We start from the raw sequence: 22676 nt of genomic DNA, 5'->3' as shown, positions 1-22676 counted from the left end.
TTTGAGTAATGACCTCAGCATAATGACAGCATAAGATGCATGCCTTCATTTGGCCTTCAAGTTTAACAACTAAAATTCAGCATCCACCTATAAGAAAAAGGGCCTCTGTGGTTGTGATGAGATCCAACACCATAAGCTAAAGGACCTGAGAGGAGCCTCACCCACCACATAAAGTAATAAGCTGATAGTCCTTGGTACAGACTGGGGAAACAGCAGAAGTCTGTGAACCAGCCCCAGCCCCTATTGGCTGCATTCAGGGTAAATCTGGAGAGTGCTGATTTGAGCAGACACTCACAGATGAGAGAGCCTTTGCAGAACTTCAGATTTCCTGAGGAAAGATTCTAGCACTCTGTTAGAGAAAAAAAAAAAAAAAAAAAGTGGGGGGTGTAAGATGAACTTCACCAGTGCTACCTGTTCCCCAAGGCAGCACACCATGTTGCTGAACTAACCAGCAATGACTTCTGCAAGTGATAATAGTGGGTGATTGCCCAGCTTCCCCACCTGTATAGAATGCTGCTGAAGAAACTTGTTTCTCTGCTGCAGCACCCATAGTATTGAGGCAGTACCTGATATCAGGATATAAGAATATCAGAGTGCATTAAAGAAATACAGTTTCAGGGTGCCTGGGCAGCTGAGTCGGTTAAGTGTTTGACTTTGGCTCAGGTCATGATCTCAAGGTTCGTGAGTTCAAGCCCCGTGTCAGGCTCTGTGCTGGCAGCTCAGAGCCTGGAGCCTGCTTCAGATTGTGTATCTCCTTCTCTCTCTGCCCCTCCCCCACTTGCCTTCTGTCTCTCAAAAATAAATAAACATTTAAAAAATATAAAAAAACAGCAAAAATAAACACAGTTCTTACTTGGCTGCATTCAGGACTCAAGCAGGAAGCTCAACACAAGCCACTGGGAAAGCCTTGCCCAAGGAACCTCCATCTGGCTTGCAGGCACCCCTAAAGCCCCAAATGTTAAACCCACAGCTCCCCCAATTCTTTAGCTCCCAAGTATGGTACTAAGAGCCAGTTTTGGTAGACCGAGAGCATGCAGAAAACAAATCAGAGTCTGTGGCAAGGGAGAAATCACAAACTTGAGCTATAGTATTATCTTAAGAAAGACAAAAGAGGTTTCCAGCAGCCAGCCTGGTGAGTTGTAAGTTTGAGAGGAGACAAAGAAGCCACAAGCGGGCAAGAAGCATGGAGCACATGTATTCCTACAAAGACAGAGAAAGACCTAGTTATAAGCAGGACCAACAAAAAGTATCTCCGACCTGAAGGCAGCTAGTAACGACTGGAGGAGGTGACTACTTCAAATGAGAAAACAGCAATGCAAAACTCCAAGAAACATGAGGAATCCATGAACATGACATCACAAAAAGATCTCAATAATCCTCGATTCAAAGACACAATTATGTTGTTTGCCTGATAAAGAATTCAAATTAGCTGTTTTAAAGAAACTCAATGAGCTACAATAAAACACAGAACTCAGCAAGTCAGGAAAATAATACATGAATAAAATTAGAAATCCAACAAAGAGAAATCCTAAAAGCAAACCAAACAAATCTGGAGCTGAAGAATGAATGACATGAAAAATGCAATAGAGAACATCAACAGAAGGATAGACCAAGCAAATATAAAATCAGAGAAATGAAGGGTAGGGACTCCCAGTCAGAGGAGAACCAAGAAAAAAGGAATGAAAGAGAGTGAAAAAAGCCTACAAGATGTATGGGACACCATAAAACAAACAAGAATATAAAAAAAGAACTGTAATTTGTTAATGAATTCAGAATAGTAAAAAAAAAGGTAAATGGTAAAATCAAAAACATAAAAGAAGGCAATAAAGAATAGAGCTTTTGTATGGGATTAAAGTTACTATTCATCAGCTTAAAATGGACTATTTTATCTAGAAGATGTTTTATGTAAGTCTTGTGATAACCACAAAGCACAAACCTATTAGATTCACAAAAGATAAAGTGATGGGAATCAGAGCATATCACCATCCGTGGAAAAGGTAGGCAGTAAGAGGGAGGGGGTGGGATGAGGAAGAACAATGGAACTACAAAACAGCCAGAGAGATAGTAATAAGATGGCATTAGTAAGTCTTTACATATTAATAATTACCCTGAATGTAAATGAATTGAATTTACCAATCAAAACGGATAGAATGTCTGGATGGATGAGATTCAACTACATTCTGTCTTCACAGAGAGGCACTTCAGCTTTAAGGTCGTACATAGGCTCAAAGTGAAGACATGGAAAAGATATTCCATGGAAGCAGAAACCAACAGAAAGTGAGGTTGGCCTTACCGGGTTAGCCCATACTTACATAAGACAAAATAGACCTTAAGCCAAAAACTATTATGAGACAAAGAAGGTCATTATATAATGATAAGTTGGTTAATTCATCAAGATGATATACAATTATAAATGTTTATGCACCCACTATTGGAGCCCTAAATATATTAAGCAAATACTGACAGATCTAAAGGGAGAAATAGGCAATACAAGAACAGTAGGGGACTTTAATACTTCACTTTAAGTAATGGATAGATCATTCAGACAAAATCAATATTGAAACATTTGACTTGAATCATACATTAGACCAAATGGACCTAACATATATAAAACATTCCATTCAACAGCAGCAGCAGAATACACATTCTTCTCAAGTGCACATGGAATATTCTCCAGGATAGGTCATATGATAGGTCACAAAACAATTCTTAGAAAATTTATACTGACCTCATACCAAGTTTCTTTTCCAACCACAATGGTATGAAACTAAAAATCAAGAACAAGAGGAAAGCTGGAAATTTTACAAATATGTGGAAACTAAGCAACACATCCCTGAATAACCACTGGGCCAAGGGAAAAATCAAAAATAGAAAAAAAAAAAAATCTCCAAACAAATGAAAATGGAGATTCAACAGACAAATAAAATGCAATGTTGTGAAAGCAGTTCTCAGAGGGAAATTTATAGCCATAAATGCTTATAGTGGGAAAAATGAAAGATTTTAAATAAACAACTTTAAATGTTAAGAAACCAGAAAAGAACAAACTAAGGCCAGAGTTAGCAAAAGGAAGTGACAAAAATCAGAACTGAAATAAATGAAATAGAGACTAGTAGAGCAATAGAAAAGATTAGCAAAGCTAAAATCTTTTCAAAAAGATAAAATTGACATTCAGCTAGACTAAGAAAAAAGGTAAAAGGACCCAAATAAAATCAGAAATGAAAGAGGAAACATTCCAAGTGATATCACAGCAATACAGAGGATCACAAAAAACTACTATAAACACTTACATGCTAACAAATTGGATAACCTAGAAGTGGATAAATTCCTAGAAGCATATGACCTATCAAGACTGAATTATGAAGAAATAAAAAAATCTAGACCAACTACTATACTAGTAAGATGCTTCAATCAGTAATCAAAAATTTCCAATGAAGAAAAGCCCAGCACTGAAAGCTTCACTGCTGAATTTTATCAAACATTTAAAGAATTAATGCCAATTCTTCTCAAACTGTTTCAAAAAATTGAAGAGGAAGGAACACTCCCAAACTCATTTCACAAGATTAGCCTTGCCCTGATGCCAAAACCAGATGAAGACACCACAAGAAAAAAAAAAAAAAATTACAGGCCAATAATCCTGATGAACATAAATGCAAAAATTCTCAAGAAAATAATAGCAAACTGATTTCAACAGGACATTAAAGGAATCATACACTACGATCAAGTGAGATTTACCCCTGGGATACAAGGATAGTTCAACATAGGGAAACCAATAAATGTGATATACCACATTAATAGAATGAAAGGTAAAAATCATATGATCGTTTCAACAGTGCAAAAAGCATTTGGCAAAATACAACATCCTTCATGATAAAAACACTCAGCAAATTTGGGTATAAAAGGAGCATTCCTCAAACAATAAAAGCCAAATATGACAAACCTTCAGCCACCATCATACTTGACAGTGAAAGGTGACAGTTCTTCCAGTTCAGGAATAACACCAAGATGTCTACTCTCACCACTCCTATTCAACATACTAGTCGAATTTCTAGCCAATGCAATCATATGCGAAAATAAGTATAAGGCATCCAAATCAGAAGGAAAGTAGAATTGTCTGTTTAGATTATATGAATTTACATATAGAAAATCTGAAGGACTCCACCTTAAAACTGTAAGAGTGAATCAAAAAATAAAGTTACAGGGTACAAAAACAACATACAGAAATGAGTTGTGTTTCTATACACTGGCAACAAAATATCTGAAAAAGAAATTAAAAAATAATCTTATTCATAATAGCATCAAAAATAATAAAATATGTAGAAATAAATTTTACCAATGAGGTGAAAGATCTGTGTAGTGAAAACTACAAGACTTTGGTTAAAGTAACTGAAGACAGAAATAAGAGATACCCCATGTTTGTGAATCAGAATTATTGTTAAAATGTTCATTCTACCCAAAGCCATCTATGGATTCAATGCCATCTCTATCAAAATTCAACTGGCATTTTTTACAGAAATAGAAAAGCAATACTAAAATTTGTATGGAGGCACAAAAGACCATGAATAACCTAGGTAATCCTGAATAAGCAGAACAATGCTAAAGGCATCATACTGCCTAATTTCAAACTATACTACAAAGCTATAGTACCTAAGACTGGTTGGTACTGGCATAAAAACAGTCCAATGGAACAGAATTGAGAACATGGAAATAAACCCTTGAATATATAGTCAGCTGATATTTGACAAGGGAGCCTAGATTCTTCAGTGGGGGAAAAGATAGTTTCTTCATTAAATGGTGTTGGGAAAACTGGATATTCACATGGAAAAAAATGAAATTGGACTCATATCTTGTACCACTCACAAAAAATTAACTCAAAATGGATTAAAGATTTAAACATAAGAAAAAAAAACCCTAAACCTCCTAGAAAAAAAACAGGAAAAACTTGTTTGACATTGGTCTTGGCAATGATTACTTGGGTATGGCACCAAAAGCACATGCAACAAAAGCAAAAATAAATATGTGGTACTAAATAAGTAAAAGTTTCCTGCACAGCAAAAGAAACAACAAAATGAAAAAGCAGTCTATGGAATGGAAAAAATATTTGTAAATCATATTTCAAAAATGGGTTAATATTAAAAATATATAGACTCATACAACTCACTAGCAAAATAAACCCCAATAAATCTAAAAAGTGGGCAGAAATCTAAAAAAATTCAAAAGAATTTTCAAAAGAATATATACAATAGGTAACAGGTACATGAAAAGATGCTCAATGTCATTAATCATCAAGGAAATGCAAACCAAAACCACAATGAGATATTCCCTCACAGCTGTTAGAATGACTATTATCAAGAAGTCCAGAGTTAACAAGTGTTGGTGAGGATGTGCACTGTTGGTGGGAATGTATATTTGTATAACTACTATAGAAAACAACATGGAGGTTTCTTCAACGTTTTTATTTATTTTTTGGGACAGAGAGAGACAGAGCATGAACGGGGGAGGGGCAGAGAGAGGGAGACACAGAATCGGAAACAGGCTCCAGGCTCTGAGCCATCCGCCCAGAGCCCGACGCGGGGCTCGAACTCCCAGACCGCGAGATCGTGACCTGGCTGAAGTCGGATGCTTAACCGACTGCGCCACCCAGGCGCCCCCAATATGGAGGTTTCTTAAAAAATTAAAAATAAAATTTCCATATGATTCAGCAATCTCACTTCTGAGTATATATCCAAAGGAAATGAAAACAGGTATCAGTGAGACATCTAAAAGTCCATATTCTTTTTTCTTTTTTTCTTTAATGGTATGTTTTTTTTTAATGCTGTATTTCTTTTATTTCAAGTTTTTATTTAAATTCTAGTTAGTTAACATATAGTGTAATATTAGTTGCAGGAGTAGAATTTAGAGATTCATCACTTACATATAACACCCAGTGTTCATCACAAGAAGTGCTTTCTTTAATACCCATCACCGATTTAGCCCATCCCCCTACTCATTTCCCCTCTAGCAACCCTCAGTTTGTTATCCATAGCTAAGAGTCTATTTTATGGTTTGCTTCTCTCCCCTTTTTTTCCTTTCCCTTATATTAATCTGTTTTGTTTCTTAAATTCCACATACATACACTTCCATATTCTTGCAGCATTATTCACAATAGCCGAGATATGGAAATAAACTAAGTCAGTCAGTGGATAAATGGATAAAGAAGTGGTATATATACAATAGAATACCATTCATGAGAAAGAAGGAAATCTTGCTATTTGTGACAAGTTGGATTAACTCTGAGGGCACTATGTTAAGTGAAATAAGTCAGAGAAAGGAAAATACTATATCACTCATATGTGGAATCTGAAATAGGTGAACTCACAAAAACAGTATAGTGATTATTACCACAGGATGGTGGGGGTAGTGGGGAAATGTTGGTCAAAGGGTACAAACTTTTAGTTGTAAGTTGAATAAGTTCTAGGGATCTAATATATATCATGGTGACTAAATATTATATACTTGAAAGTTGCTGAGTAGATCTTAAATGTCTCACTGCAAAAAAGAAGTGGTGATTATTTGGGGTGCCTGGGTGGCTCAGTTGGTGAAGTGACTTCAGCTCAGGTCATGATCTCAGGGTTCATGGATTCAAGCCCCGCATTGGGTTTGCTGCTGTCAAGCTGTCAGCGCGGAGCCCACTTCAGATCCTCTGTCCCCCTCTGTCTATCCCTCCCTCTCTTGTTCGCTCTCTCTCAAAAAAAAAAAAAATAAATAAAAAATAAAAAAAAAGAAAGAAAAGAAAGAAAGGAAGAAAGAGAAAGAAAGAAATCGGGGGTGGGAGGAGGGGTGGAGCACCTAGGTGGCTCATTAGGTTAAGCCTCTGACTCTTGGTTTCAGCTCAGGTCATGATCTCAGGTTCGTTGGTTCAAGCCCCACATTGGGGTCTGCATTGACGGCGTGGAACCTGCTCTGGATTCTCTGACTCTTCCTCTCTCTCTGCCCTTCCCTTGTTCGCATGATCTCTCTCTCTCAAAATAAATAAATAAACTTAAAAAAAATTTTAATGGTAATTATTTTAAATGATAGTGTTAGCTAACACTCTGATGCTAATCATTTTGCAATAGATATGTATTATATCAACATATTGTACACCTTAAACTTACACAATATTATGGTATTATAGTCAATTATATTAATAAAGCTGTGATTAAATAATAAAGCTGGGAGAAATTATATTTTATGTATATATGTATGGTGTTTATTATGTTGAGGCATTTCTTTGCTATACCCACTTCTTTAAGAGTTTTTATTATAAATGGATGTTGAATTTTGTCAAATGCTTTTTCTGAACCCGTTGGGATGATTGTATGATTTTTATCCTTTATTTTGTTAATGTGGCGTTTTTCACTCATTTGTGGCTGTTGAGCTTTTTTTGCATCTATGGAGTAAATCCCACTTGATTATATTCGTAAATTTTCCAGTTTTCTTCTCGTAATTGTTATCTAGTTTCATATCATTGTGGTCAGAAAAGATGCTTGATATGATTTCAGTCTTCTTAAATTTATTAAGACATATTATGGCCTACCATATGATCTAGAGATTGTTTCACGTGTGCTTGAGAAGATTGTGCATTGTTTCTTTAAACATTTAAAAAAAATGTTTAATGTTTATTTATTTTTGAGAGATAGAACACTAGTGGGGGAGTGGTGGAGAGAGGGAGAGACAGAATCCGAAGCAGGCTCCAGGCTCTAAGCTGTCAGCACAGAGCCCAACGCGGGGCTCTAACCCAGGAACCATGAGATCATGATCTGAGCCAAAGTCAGACGCTTAACCGACTGAGCCACCCAGGTGCCCCACATTCTGTTTCTTTGAATGGAATACTTTGTATGTCTGTTAAGTCCATCTGGTTTATGCTGAAATCTTTAATCCTTTTTCAGTTGATTTTTTTTGTATATGGTGTGAAACAAAGGTCCAAAACCATTGTTTTGCATGTGAATATCCAGTTTTTCCAACACCACTTATTGAAGGGACCATCCTCTCCCCATGTTATATTTATGGTGCCCTTGTGAGAGATTACTTGACCATATAGGTAAGGGTTTATTTTGGGTCTCCTCTATTCCATTGGCTTATGCACATGTTTTTGTGCCAGTAACATACTGTTTTGATGACTATAACTTTGTAATGTGTTATGAAATCAGGGAGCTTAATATCTCCTGCTTTGTTGTTCTTGCTCAAAAATGCTTTGACTATTCAGGGTTTTTTGTGGCTCCAAATAAATTTTATAATAGTTATTTTCTATTTATGTAAAAAATTCCATTGGTATTTTGATAGTTGCATTGAATCTGTAATTTCTACATACTTATAAATTTTCCTGTTTTCTTTCTGTTGTTGATATATGGTTTTATTCCATTGTGATAGAGAAGATACTTGGAATAGTTTCCAATCTACAATTTATTAAGACTTGTTTTATGTCTTAGCATGTGATGTATCCTGAATAATGTTGCATATATGCTTAAGAAGAATGAGTAATCTGTTGATGTTGGGTGGAATGTTCTGTACATATGTGTTAGATTAATTTAGCCTATTGTTCAGTTCTGCATTTTTGTTTATTGGTTTTCTCTCAATTATCTATCCATTAGTGAGAGTAGGGTGTTGAAGCCTCCTATGATTATTGTATTGCTATTTCTCCCTTCAGATCTGTCAATGTTTGCTTTATATATTTAGATGTTTAGATATTAGGCACTATATATTTATAATTGTTATATCTTTTTGTTGAATTGTCCCTTTTATCATATGACATTCTTTGTCTTTTGTGAAAATTTGTGACTTAGTTTCTATTTTATTGATGTAAGTATAGCCACCCCTGCTCTCTTTTGGTTACCATGTGCATGAAATATCTTTTGCCACCCCACAGTTTCAGCCAACGTGTGTCCTTTTTTACAAACAGCATTTATTTGGGTCTTGCTTTTGTTTTTGTTTTTTTCAGTTTTTTCAGCCATTCTATGTCTTTTGAATTTTTTTTTTTTAACGTTTATTCATTTTTTGAGAGACACAGGGTGTGAGTGGGGGAGGAGCAGAGAGCGAGGGAGACACAGAATCGGAAGCAGGCTTCAGGCTCTGAGCTGTCAGCACAGAGCCCGATGCGGGGCTGGAACTCACAGGCAGTGAGATCATGACCTGAGCCGAAGTTGGACACTTAACCAACTGAGCCACCCAGGCGCCCCCATTCTATGTCTTTTGATTGGGAAGTTTAGTTTGCTTACATTTAAAGTAATTATTGCTAGGTAAGGACTTATTTTAATTTTGTTAACATTTTGTCCGTTTTATAGTTCTCTTGTTCCTCTCTTCCCCTCTTGTTTTCTTCATTGTAGTTTGATGATTTTTTATAGTGATATGTTGTGATTCTTTTCTCTTTATGTTTTATTTTCCTACTATAGGTTTTTCCTTTGTGGTTACCATGAGGCTTGAATCAAATAATGTATAGTTATAACAGTCTATTTTAAGCCCATAACAACTGGGAAGCCCATATCAGCTGGGAAGAAGGGCAGAGAGAAAATCTTAAATTCCACACTCAAGGCAGAGCTCAATGTGGGATTGATCCCACGACCTTGGGACCATGATCTGAGCCAAATTCAAGAATTGGACACCCAAGTGACTGAGCCACCCAGGCACCCCAGAATTTGCTTTTTGAAATATTGTATTTCCATTAGCAAATTTATTTGGTTATGGTTATTCTTAATACTTACATCTTTTAACTTTTACTGGTGTTAAAATATATATGCCACCATTACAGTATTTTGGTTTTTTTTTTTTTTGTTAAAAATTTTTTTTCAAGTTTTATTTTTGAGAGAGAGAGCATGAGTTGGGGAGAGACAGAGCGAGAGGGAGACACAGAATCTGAAGCAGACTCCAGGCTCTGAGCTGTCAGCCTCTGGCCCAAACTCACAGACCATGAGATCATGACCTGAGCTGAAGTCAGTTGCTTAACCGACTGAGCCACCTAGGCGGCCCTGTCTTTGGTTTTATATTTACCTTTACCAGTGAGATTTATGCTTTCATGTTGCTTTTTAATGTCATTTCATTAAAACTGTAAAACTTCCTTTAGCATTTCTTGTAAGGCAGGTCTTGTGGTGACAAAATTTGCATTGATGCTGTTATTTCTTGGCTCATGGCTTAAAAAAAATTATTTACTAGTTAACATACAGTGCATCCTTGGCTTCACGAGTAGAACCCAGTGATTCATCACTTACATATAACACCCAGTGCTCATCCAAACAAATGCCCTCCTTAATGCCCATCACCCATTTTTCCCCACCTCTCCCTACCCGCATCAGCCCTTAGTTTGTTCTCTGTATTAAGAGTCTTTTATGCTTTGCCTCCCTCTCTGTTTTATCTTATTTTTCCTTCCCTTCCCCTATGATCATCTGTTAAGTTTCGCAGATTCCACATATGAGTGAAATCATGTGATATCTGCCTTTCTCTGACTGACTTATTTCGCTTCACATAATACCCTCCAGTTCCATCCAAGTTGTTACAAATGGCAAGATTTCATTCTTTTTCATCACCTAGTAGTGTATATATACCACATCTTAATCCATTCATCGATTGATGGGCATTTGGGCTCTTTCCACAATTTGGCTATTGTTGATAGTGCTGCTGTAAACATTGGGATGCATGTGCCCCTTCGAATCAGCATTTTTAAAAATGTTTATTTATTTTTGAGAGAGAGAGTGAGAGAGATAGTGCGAGCAGGGGAGGGGCAGAGAGAGGGAGAAACAGAATCTGAAGCAGGCTCCAGGCTCTGAGCTGTCAGCACAGAACTGGACGTGGGGCTTGAACCAATGAACTGTGGGATCATGACCTGAGCTGAAGTCGGACACTTAACCAACTGAGCCACTCAGGCGCCCCTCGAACCAGCATTTTTATATCCTTTGGATAAATTCCTAGTGGTGCAATTGCTGGGTCGTAGGGTAATTCCATTTTTAATATTTTGAGGAACCTCCACACTTTTCCAAAGTGGCTGCATCACTTTGCATTCCCACCAACAGTGCAAGAGGATTCCCCTTTCTCCACATCCTCACCAACACCTGTTGTTTCCTGAGTTGTTAATTTTAGCCATTCTCACTAGTGTGAGGTGGTATCTCATTGTGGTTTTAATTGTATTTCCCTGATGATGAGCGATGTTTAACATCTTTTCATGTGTCTATTTGCCACTGGATGTCTTCTTCGAATAAATGTCTATTCATGCCTTCTGCCCATTTCTTCACTGGATTATTATTGTTATTTTTTATGTGGTGTTGAGTTTGGTAAGTTCTTTACAGATTTTGGATACTAACCCTTTATCCGATATGTAATTTGCAAATATCTTCTCCCATTCCGTCGATTGCGTTTTAGTTTTGTTTATTGTTTCCTTTTCTGTGCAGAAGCTTTTGATCTTGATGAGGTCCCAATAGTTCATTTTTGCTCTTGTCAAAAGAGCATTTTGCTTTGTCATTTTGCTTTGTCAAAGATTAGTTGGCTGTATATTTTTGGGTCCATTCCTGGGTTATCTATTCTATTCCATTGATCTGTGTGTCTGTTTTTGTGCCAATTCCATCCTGTCTTAATGATTACAGCTTTGTAATACAGGTTAAAGTCCAGGATTGTGATGCCTCCAGCTTTGGTTTTCTTTTTCAACATTACTCTTTGGCTATTTAGGGTCTTTTGTGGTTCCACACAAATTTTAGGATTGTTTGTTATAGCTCTGTGAAGAATGTTGGTGTTATTTTGATTGGGATTGCATTGAATGTGTAGACTGCTTTGGGTAGTATAAAATATTTTAACAATATTTGTTCTTCCAATCCATTAGCATGGAATGTTTTTCCATTTCTTTGTGTCTGCTTTGATTTCTTTCATAAGCTTTCTATAGTTTCAGCATACAGATCTTTTACCTGTTTGGTTAGGTTTACTCCTAGGTATTTTATGGTTTTTGATGCAGTTATAAATGGGATCAATTCCCAGATATCTCTTTCTGTTGCTTCATTATTGGTGTATAGGAATGTGACCAATTTCTGTACATTGATTTTATATCCTGTGACTTTGCTGAATTCTTTTATCAGCTCTAGCAGGGTTTTTTTGGTGGAATCTTTTGGGTTTTCCATGTAGAATATTATGTCATCTACAAAGAGTGAAAGTTTGACCTCTCTGCCAATTTTGATGCCTTTTATTTTGTTTTGTTGTCTGATTGCTGAGGCTAGGACTTCCAACACTATGTTAAACAACAGTGGTGAGAGTGGACATCTCTGTTGTGTTCCTGATCTCAGGGGGAAAGCTCTCAGTTTTTCCCCATTGAGGATGATATTAGCCTTATATTAGCCTTATATTAGCCTTTAATATATGGCTTTTTATGATGTTAAGGTGTGTTCCTTCTATCCCAACTTTCTTGAGGGTTTTTATTAAGAAAGGGTGCTGTATTTTGTCAAATGCTTTTTCTGCATCTATTGACAGGATCAATGGTTCTTATCTTCTATTGATGTGATATATCACACTGATTGATTTGAGAATATTGAATGAGCCCTGCAGCCCAGGAATGAATCCCACTTGATCATGGTAAATAATTATTTTAACATACTGTTGAATTAAATTTGCTAGTATCTTGTTGAGAATTTTCGCATCCATGTTCATCAGGGATATTGGCCTGTAATTCTCCTTTTTAGTGGAGTTTTTGTCTGGTTTGGGAATCAAGGTAATGCTGGCTTCATAAAATAAGTCTGGAAGCTTTACTTCTGTTTCTATTTCTTGGAACAGTTGGAGAAGAATAGGTATTAACTCTGCTTTAAATGTCTGGTAGAATTCCCCTGGGAAGTCATCTGGCTCAGGACTATTTATTTGTTGGGAAATTTTTGATAACCGATTCAGTTTCTTTGCTGGTTATGGGTCTGTTCAAATTTTCTATTTCTTTCTGTTTGAGTTTTGGTAGTGTGTGAGTGTCAGGGAATTTGTCCATTTCTTCCAGATTGTCCAGTTTGTTGTCATATAATTTTTCATAGTATTCTCTAATAATTGTTTGTATTTCTGTGGTGTTGGTTGTGATCTCTCCTCTTTCATTTGTGATTTTATCTGTTTGGTTTTCTCTCTTTTTCACAAGTCTGGCTCAGGGTTTATCAATTTTGTTTATTCTTTCAAAAAACCAGCTCTTAGATTCATTGATCTGTGTGTTTTTTTTTTAATTCTATATTGTTTATTTCTGCTCTAATCTTTATTAGTTTTCTTCTGCTACTGGCTTTGGGCTTTCTTTGCCCCTGCTTTTCTAACTCCTTTATTTATTTTTTTAATATATGAAATTTATTGTCAAATTGGTTTCCATACAACACCCAGTGCTCATCCCAAAAGATAAGAAAGATCCCCTCTTCAATGCCCATCACCTACCCTCCCCTGCCTCCCACCCCCCACCAACCCTCAGTTTGTTCTCATTTTTTAAGAGTCTCTTATGCTTTGGCTCTCTCCCACTCTAACCTCTTTTTTTTTTCCTTCCCCTCCCCCATGGGTTTCTGTTAAGTTTCTCAGGATCCACATAAGAGTGAAACCATATGGTATCTGTCTTTCTCTGTATGGCTCATTTCACTTAGCATCACGCTCTCCGGTTCCATCCACGTTGCTACAAAGGGCCATATTTCATTCTTTCTCATTGCCACGTAGTACTCCATTGTGTATATAAACCACAATTTCTTTATCCATTCATCAGTTGATGGATATTTAGGCTTTTTTCACAATTTGGCTATTGTCTAACTCCTTTAGGTATAAGGTTAGCTTGTGTATTTGGGACATTTCTTGCTTCTTGAGATAGGCCTAAATTACAATGTATTTTCCTCTTAGGACTGCCTTTGCTACATCCCAAAGGGATTGGAGTACCATGTTTTTAGTTTGATTTTTTTAAGTTTATTAATTTATTTTGAAAGAGAGAGAGAGAGAGCAAGCAGGGAAGGGGCATAGTGATAGAGGGAAAGAGAGAATCCCAAGCAGACTCTGGCACTGTCAGCACAGAGCCTGACATGAGGCTCGAGCCCATGAACCATGAAATCATGACCTGAGCTGAAATCAAGAGATAGTCACTTAATTGTGCACTGTTGTGTTTTCATTTTTCATTTGCTTCCATATATTTTTTAAATTCCTTTAATTGCATTCCTCAGTCTGTGGTCCAGAGAGGTTTTCCTCTTGTGTTAACTCAATACCACAATTTCACAGCCCTTCTACCTTTCTCTTCCTTTTGTCTCACCACAGAAGGGGTTCTCTCCCCTCCTTGTCTGTGCCATTTTATCTCCCCCAGTTCACATACATGCCCCTCGATCCCACAAAGCTGTCTCCCTCAACCTGTGGAGATTCTTCTGCCACTCCCCAAATTGATTTCCTGGGTGTTCCAAGTGATCTGACCTCAATACAGCTGTGTTTGAAGGACGAGGGAAATCCCAGTCCCCTTACTTCTCTGCCATCTTAACTCCCCCCTCAACGCATGGCTTCTTCAGACTTCACATCCACCTGTTGCTTCTGGATGTGTGTGTGCACGCACGCGTGTGTGTAAGACTATTTTTTCTAATATAAGTTTTAGGTTTACAGTAGAATTGAGAAGAAGGTGCAGGTGTTTCCCATATACTCTCCCCTATACATGCATAGCCTCCCCCATTATCAATATCCTTCCCAGAGTAGAACATTTGTTAACAATTAGTAAACCTACATTGACACATCACTGTCCCCCAAAGCTCTTGGTGTTGTACATTCTATGGTTTAGGACAAATACATGATGACATGTATCCATTACTATAGCATCCTATAGGGTATTTTCACTGCCCTAAAAATCTCTGTTCTGCCTATCCATCTCTCTCCCATTCCCACAACTCCTAGTAACCACTGATATTTTAAAATCTCTCTATAGTTTTGCCTTTTCTAGAATGTCACATAACTGGAATTATACAGAATATAGTCTTTTCACATTGGCCTCTTTCATTTAGTAATATGCACTTACAAATCCTACATGTCTGCACCTGTCTTGATAGCTCATTCCCTTTCAGTACTGAAAAACATTATATTGTCTCAGTGTACTATAGTTTACTTACCCATTCATCTACTGGAGGACATCTGGGTTGTTTCCAAGTTTTGGCAATTGTGAATAAAGCTGCTATAAACGTTCATTTGCAGGTTTTTGTGTGGACATAAATTTTCAACTCCTTTGGGTAAATACTGAGGAGCCCAATTACTTGATCATATGTTAAAAGTATGTTTAGTTTTATAAGAAACCACCAAGTGTCTGAACCATTTTGCAATCCCACTAGTAGTGAATGAAAGTTCCTGTCACTCTCCATCCTCACCCGCATTTAATGTCAGTGTTCAAGATTTTGGCCATTCTAATAGGTGTGTAATAGTATGTCATTGTTATTTTAATTTGCATTTCCCTGACGACTTCTAAGGTGGAGCAATATTTCATAGGCTTATTTTCTACCTCCATATCTTCTTTGATGAGATTTCTGTTAAGGTTTGGCCCGTTTATTTTCCTATTGTTGAGTTTTAAGTGTTTAAAAAAACATTTTGGATAATATCTTTTATCAAATGTGTCTTTTACAAGTATTTTCTCCTAGCCTGTGGTCTGTGTTCTCATTGTCTTGAAATCATCTTTTACAGAAAAGAAGTTTTTAATTTTTTTAAAAGTTTATTTATAAATGACAGGGCTTGAACCCATGAACCTTAAGATCATGACCTGAGCTGAAATCAACTGACGAGCCACCCAGGAACCCCAGAAGGTTTTAACTCTAATGAAGTCCAACTTATCAGTTTTCTTTCATGGATCATGCCTTTGGTATTGTTTCTAAAAATTCCTCACCAAACCCAGAGTTATCTGGATTTTCTACTATGTTAACTAAGAGTTTTATAGTTTTGCATTTTACATATAGATCTATTGCCCGTTTTGAGTTAATTTTTTGTGAAAGGCACTCTGTCTAGATTCGTGTTTGCGTGTGGATGTGCAGTTTTTCAAACACCATTTGTTGAAGAGTCTGTCTTTGCTCCATTATATTGCCTTTGCTCCTTTCTCAAAGACCAGTGATTGTATTTATGTGCAACTGTTCCTGGAGTATTTTGTTCCATTGATTTTTTTGTTGAATAAATTTGACATGCAACTGCCCAGGTTTAAGGTGTACAGCATATTACTTTTATACATTTATATATTGCAATATGATGGCTAATGTAGCTGTATTTATCACATAATTATAGTACAGTATTATTGTCTATATTCATTTTACTGTGCATTGGATTTTCTGTGGCTTATTTATTTATTTTTTATTTTTTTAATTTTTTTTTTCAACGTTTATTTATTTTTGGGACAGAGAGAGACAGAGCATGAACAGGGGAGGGGCAGAGAGAGAGGGAGACACAGAATCGGAAACAGGCTCCAGGCTCTGAGCCATCAGCCCAGAGCCCGACGCGGGGCTCGAACTCACGGACCGCAAGATCGTGACCTGGCTGAAGTCGGACGCTTAACCGACTGCGCCACCCAGGCGCCCCGTCTGTGGCTTATTTAAAGTAGTAAAATATACAAAGGATTTTAAACTGCAAGTTTGTATCTTTAAACATCATTGTTCTTATTCACCCCCACCATCCCCTTGTACCTGTTTTTTACACATTTAGTTTTTTTAGATTTCACATATAAGTGATATCATATGGTACTTGTCTTTGATGTATCTCACTTAGAATAATGTGTTTGAGGTCCATCACTGTTGTTACAAATAGAAGGAAACCCCCCTCTTCATGACTTAGTAATATTCCATTGTGTAGATGTACCACATCTTTTCTATTTGTTCATCAGTTGAAGGATATTTGGATTGGTTCCATATCTTAGCTACTGAAAATAATGCTGCAATAAACATGAGATTGTGTATATGTAGTCAAAATCCTGTTTTCATTTCCTTTGGCTATGTACCCCAAAGTGGAATTGCTGGATCATATAGTGAATCTATATTTAATTTTTTGAGGAATCTTGACATTGTTTTCCTTAGTAGTTGGATCAATTGACACCCCCAATAGCAATGTACAAGGGTTTACTTTCTGCACATCCTCACCAGCACTTATTATGATCTGTTCTGGAGAATGTTCCATGCGCACTTGAAAAGAATGTGTATTCTCTTGTTTTGGGATGGAATGTTCTATATATATCTGTTATGTCCATCTGTTCCAAAGTATTATTCAAAGACATTGTTTCCTTATTGATTTTCTGTCTGAATTATCTATCCATTGATGTAAGAGGGGTGTTAAAGTCCCTTAGTATTATTGTATTACCATCAATGTCTCTTTTTATGTCCATTAATATTTCCTTTATGTATTTAGGTGCTCCAGTGTTGGACACATAGATATTTAAAACTGTTATATCCTCTTGTTGTATTGATTCTTTTATCATTATGTAATGCCCTTCTTTTTCTCTTGTTGCAGTCTTCATTTTATTTTATCTTTCCCCATTTTAAGCTCTTTTTTAATTAAAATTTTTAAATTTTTATTTAATTTATTTTTTAAATTTACATCCAAGTTAGTTAGCACATAGTGCAACAATGATTTCAGAAGTAGATTCCTTAATGCCCTTTACCCACTTAGCCCATCCCTCCTCCCACAACCTCTCCAGCAACCCTCTGTTTGTTCTCCATATTTAAGAATCTCCTATGTTTTTCTCCCCCTCCCTGTTTTTATATTATTTTTGCATCCCTTCCCTTATGTTCATCTGTTTTATATCTTAAAGTCCTCATATGAGTAAACTCATATGATATTCATCTTTCTCTGACTGACTAATTTCACTTAGCATAATACCCTCCAGTTCCATCCACGTAGTTGCAAATGGCAAGACTTCATTCTTTTTTATTGCTGAGTAATACTTCACTGTGTATATATACCACATCTTCTTTATCCATTCATCCATTGTTGGACATTTGGGCTCTTTCCATACTTTGGCTATTGCTGATAGTGCTGCTATAAACACTGGGGTGCATGTGTCCCTCCAAAACATCACACCTGTATCCCTTGAATAAATACCTAGTAGTGCAATTGCTGGGTTGTAGGGTAGTTCTATTTTTAATTTTTTGAGGAACCTCCATACTGTTTTCCAAAGTGACTGCACCAGTTTGCATTCCCACCAGCAGTGCAAAAGAGATACTCTTTCGCCACATCCTCACCAACATCTGTTGTTGCCTGAGTAGTTAATGTTAGCCATTCTGACAGGTGTGAGATGGTATCTCATTGTGGTTTTGATCTGTATTTCCCTGATGATGAGTGACGTTGAGCATTTTTTCGTATGTCGATTGGCCATCTGGATGTCTTCTTTGGAGAAGTGTCTATTCATGTCTTTTGCCCATTTCTTCACTGGATTATTTGTTTTGTGGGTGTTGAGTTTGATAAATTCTTTATAGATTTTGGATATTAACCCTTTATCTGATATGTCGTTTGCAAATATCTTCTCGCATTCCATCGGTTGTCTTTTAGTTTTGCTGATTGGTTCCTTTGCTGTGCAGAAGCTTTTTATTTTGATGAAGTCCCAATAGTTCGTTTTTGCTTTTTTTCCCCCTTGCCTCCAGAAATGTGTTGAATAAGAAGTTGCTGTGGCCAAAGTCAAAGAGGTTTTTGCCTGCTTTCTTCTCAAGGATTTTGATGGCTTCATGTCTTACATTTAGGTCTTTCATCCATTTTGAGTTTATTTTGTGTATGGTGTAAGAAAGTGGTCCAGGTTCATTCTTCTACATGTTGCCATCCGATTTTCCCAGCATCATTTGTTGAAGAGACTGTGTTTATTCCATTGTATATTCTTTATTGATTTGTCAAAGCAGGCCGTACGTTTGTGGGTCCATTTCTGGGTTCTCTGTTCTGTTCCATTGATCTGAGTGTCTGTTCTTGTGCCAGTACCATACTGTCTTGATGATTACAGCTTTGTAATACAGCTTGAAGTCCATGCAGTCTTTATTTTAAGGTCTATTTTGTTTAATGTAAGTATTGCTACACTGGCTTTTTTTTTCCACTTCCACTGAAATACAGAAGATTTATGTATATTAATTTTGTATCCTGGGACTTTACTGAATTTATTTATCAGTTCTAGAAGTTCTTTGGTGGAGTCATTAGGGTTTTCTCTATATAGTAGATCATCTGCAAAGAGTGAAAGTTTTACTTCCTCATTACTGCTTTAGATGCTTTAATTTCTTTTTGTTGTCTGGTTGCTGTGGCTAGGACTTCCAGTACTATCTTGAATAAATGTGGCAAGAGTGAACATCCTGATCATAAAGGAAAAGCTCCTGGGTTTTCACTATTGAGTATGATGTTAGCTTGGGTTATTCACATATGGCTTTTAATATGTTGGGGTATGTTCTCTCTAACCCTACTTTTTGAGGTTTTTTTTTTTAAATAATGAGTGGATGTTGTTCTTTGTCAATGCTTTTTCTACATCTAATGAAATGATCATATAGTATTTACCCTTTCTTATATTGATGTGATGTATCACGTTGATTGATTTGTGAATATTGAACCACACTTGTATCCTGGAAATGAATCCCATTTGATCATGGTGGATAACTTAGATGTATTGTTGGGTCTTATTTGCTAGTATTTTGTTGAGGATTTTTGCGTCTATGTTCATCAGGGATATTGGCCTATAGTTCTCTTTTTTAGTGGTATCTTTATCTAGTTTTGGTATCAGGGTAATTCTGGCCTCACAGAATGAATTTGGAAGCTTTCCTTTCTCTTCTATTATTTGGACTGGTTTGAGAAGACTAGGTATTAACTCTTCTTTAAATTTTTGGTATAATTCACCTGTGAAGCCATCTGGTCCTGGATTTCTGTTTATTGGAGATTTTGATTACTGATTCAATTTATTTGCTGGTAATCAGCCTATTCAAATTTTCTATTTATTCTTGATTCTGTTTTGGGAAGTTCTTTCTTTTGTTCATTCATTTGTTTGTTCTTTTTTTTTCTTTCTGGAGGTTATATGTTTCTAAGAATCTACTCATTTATACTAAGTTATCCAATTTCTTGGTATATAATTTTTTCATAATATTTTCTTACAATCCTTTGTATTTCTGTGATGCTGGTTGTTATTTCTCCTCTTTCATTTTTTGTTGTATTTGTGTAAGTCCTGTCTCTGTCTCTGTCTCTGTCTCTACCTCTCTCTTCTCCACCACTCCCCCCCACCCAAAACCCTGCTGGATGAGTCTGGCTAAAGGTTAATCAATTTTGTTGATCTTTTCAAAAAGCCATTTCCTGGTTTTGTTGATCTCTTGTTTTTTCAGTTTCTATTTCATTTATTTCTGCTCTAATCTTTATTATTTCCATCCTTCTACTGGTTTTGGATCTTGTTTGTTCGTCTTTTTCTATCTCTTTTAGATGGAAGGTTAGGTTGTTTATTTGAGATTTTTCTTGCTTTTTGATGTAGACCTGTATTGCTATAACCCTCTGTCTTAGAACCACTTTTGCTGGATCCCAAAGATTTTGGACCACTGTGTTTTCATTTTCATCAATTTCCATGTATTTTAAAATTTACTCTTTGATTTCTTGGTTGACCATTTATTGTTTAGTAGCATGTTATTTGACCTCCATGTATTTGTGCTCTTGCCAGATTTTTTCTTGTGGTTGATTTCTATTTTCATAGCATTGTGGTCAGAAATGAGCATTTAGTCCATTTACATTCAAAATAATTATTTACAGATATGCATTTGTTGCCATTTTGTTACTTGTTTTATGTTTTTGTTTTTGTTTTTTTGTAGTTTTTCTCTGTTCCTTTCTTCCCTTGCTCTCTTCTCTTATGATAAGCTGGCTTTCTTTGGTGATATAATTGGATTTCTTTCTCTTTTTTTTTTGCATATCTTTTACTGGTTTTTGACTTTTGATTCATTAGGTTTGTATATAACATCCTCTACATATAGCAGTTTATATTAAGTTGCTAGTCACTTAAGTTTGAATTCATTCGTAACTTCTCTCCCTCCCTCTGTTTTAGGTATATATGTCATATTTTATATGCTTTTATTTTGTGATTCCCTGGACTGGTTTTTACAAATGTATTTACTGTTTCTGTGCTTGCTACTTTTCTTATTCTTACTTACAGTCTTTCCTTTCTCCTTTAACATTTCTTGTAGGCTTGCTTTAGTGATCATGAATTCCTTTAACTTTTATTTGTCTGGGAAACTATTTTTCTCTCCTTCTATTATGAATGATATAGAATGATTTCTTTTCTCTCCTTCTATTCTGAATGATATATTCTTTCCAGCCTTTCTGGAAAGAATATCCTTGGCTGCAGATTTTTTTCCTTTCAGCACTTTGAATATATCATGCCAGTCTCTTCTGGCCTGCAAACTTTCTGCGGAAAAATCCACAGATAGCCTTATGGGATTTCTTGTATGTAACTTTTGTTTTCTCTTGCTGCTTTTAAAATTCTCTCTTTATCACTAATTTTTGCCATTTTAATTACTGTGTCTTGGTGTGGACCTCCTTGGGTTAATTTTATTGGGGGATCTCTGTGCCTCCTGGATCTGGATATCTGCTTCCTTTCGCAGATTCAGGAAGTTTTATTTCCTCAACTGCATTTTCTACCCCTCTTTGTCTCTCTTCTTCTTCTGAATTCCCTGTAATGCAAATGCTATTATGCTTGGTGACATTGCTGAGTTCCTTTAACCTATTCATATTTTTAAATTTTCTTTTTTCTTTTTGCTCTTCTGCTTCATTGCTTTCCATTGCTATGTCTCCCACCTTATTGATCTGTTCTTCTGCCTCCTCTAATATACTATTGATTCCCTTCGGTGTGTTTTTAATTTCAGCTATTGAGTTCTTCATCTGTGATTGGTTCTTTTTTATATTTTCTATCTCTTTGTTGAAGATCTCCCTGAGATTCCCCACTCTCTTCTCAAGTCCAGTAGGTATCTTTATTACCATTATTTTGTTTTTTTAAAATTTTTTTAATGTTTATTTATTAATATTTTTATTTATTTTTGAGAGAAAGAGAGAGGGAGAGAGAAAGTGTGTGAAGTGGGAAGGGACAGAGAGAGAGGGAGATGCAGAATCCAAAGCAGGCTCCAGGCTCTGAGCTGTCAGCACAGAGCCTGATGCAGGGCTCGAACCCACAAACCGTGAGATCATGACTTGAGCCAAAGTTGGATGTTTAATGGACTGAGCCACCTGGGTACCCTTATTACCACTGCTTTGAATTCTCTCTCAGGCATATTATTTATCTCTGTTTCATTTAGCTCTTTTGCTGTGGTTTTTTCTGTTATTTTTTTCATTTCGAATGTATTCTTCTGTCTCCTCATTTTGTCTAACCCTCTGTGACTATTTCTTTCTTTTTTTTAATGTTTATTTATTTTTGAGAGACAGACAGAGCATGAGCCACGGAGGGGCAGAGGGAGAGGGAGACACAGAATCTGAAGCAGACTCCAGGATCAGAGCTCTGGCTATCAATCCAGAGTCCCATGTGGAGCTTGAACTCACAAACCTTTGTAAATTGACATGGTGCTCTATATAGAAAACTTGAAAGACTCCACCAAAAAACTGCTAGAACTTACAAATGAATTCAGTAAAGTCACAGGATATAAAATCAACATACAGAAATCTGTTGCATTGCTATACATCGATAATGAAGCAGCAGAAAAAAAATTAAGGAATCAATCCCATTTACAATTGCAACAAAAACAATGAGGTACCTAGGAATAAGCCTAACCAAAGAAGTG

The 22676-nt window shown here is 36.4% G+C and overlaps 1 protein-coding gene across 1 annotated transcript in view; it reads left to right on the top strand.

Moving 5' to 3' along the window:
• Positions 1 to 22676, top strand: part of LOC123578235 (zinc finger protein 383-like) — a 68414-nt gene that overhangs the window by 28521 nt on the left and 17217 nt on the right. The gene's annotated exons all lie outside the window — the stretch shown is intronic.

This window comes from Leopardus geoffroyi, chromosome E2, assembly GCF_018350155.1.
Source record: "Leopardus geoffroyi isolate Oge1 chromosome E2, O.geoffroyi_Oge1_pat1.0, whole genome shotgun sequence".
NCBI classification, from domain to species: Eukaryota; Metazoa; Chordata; class Mammalia; order Carnivora; family Felidae; genus Leopardus; species Leopardus geoffroyi.
Note: the sequence above shows the minus strand (reverse complement) of the source record. Positions and strands in the feature narration are given on the sequence as shown.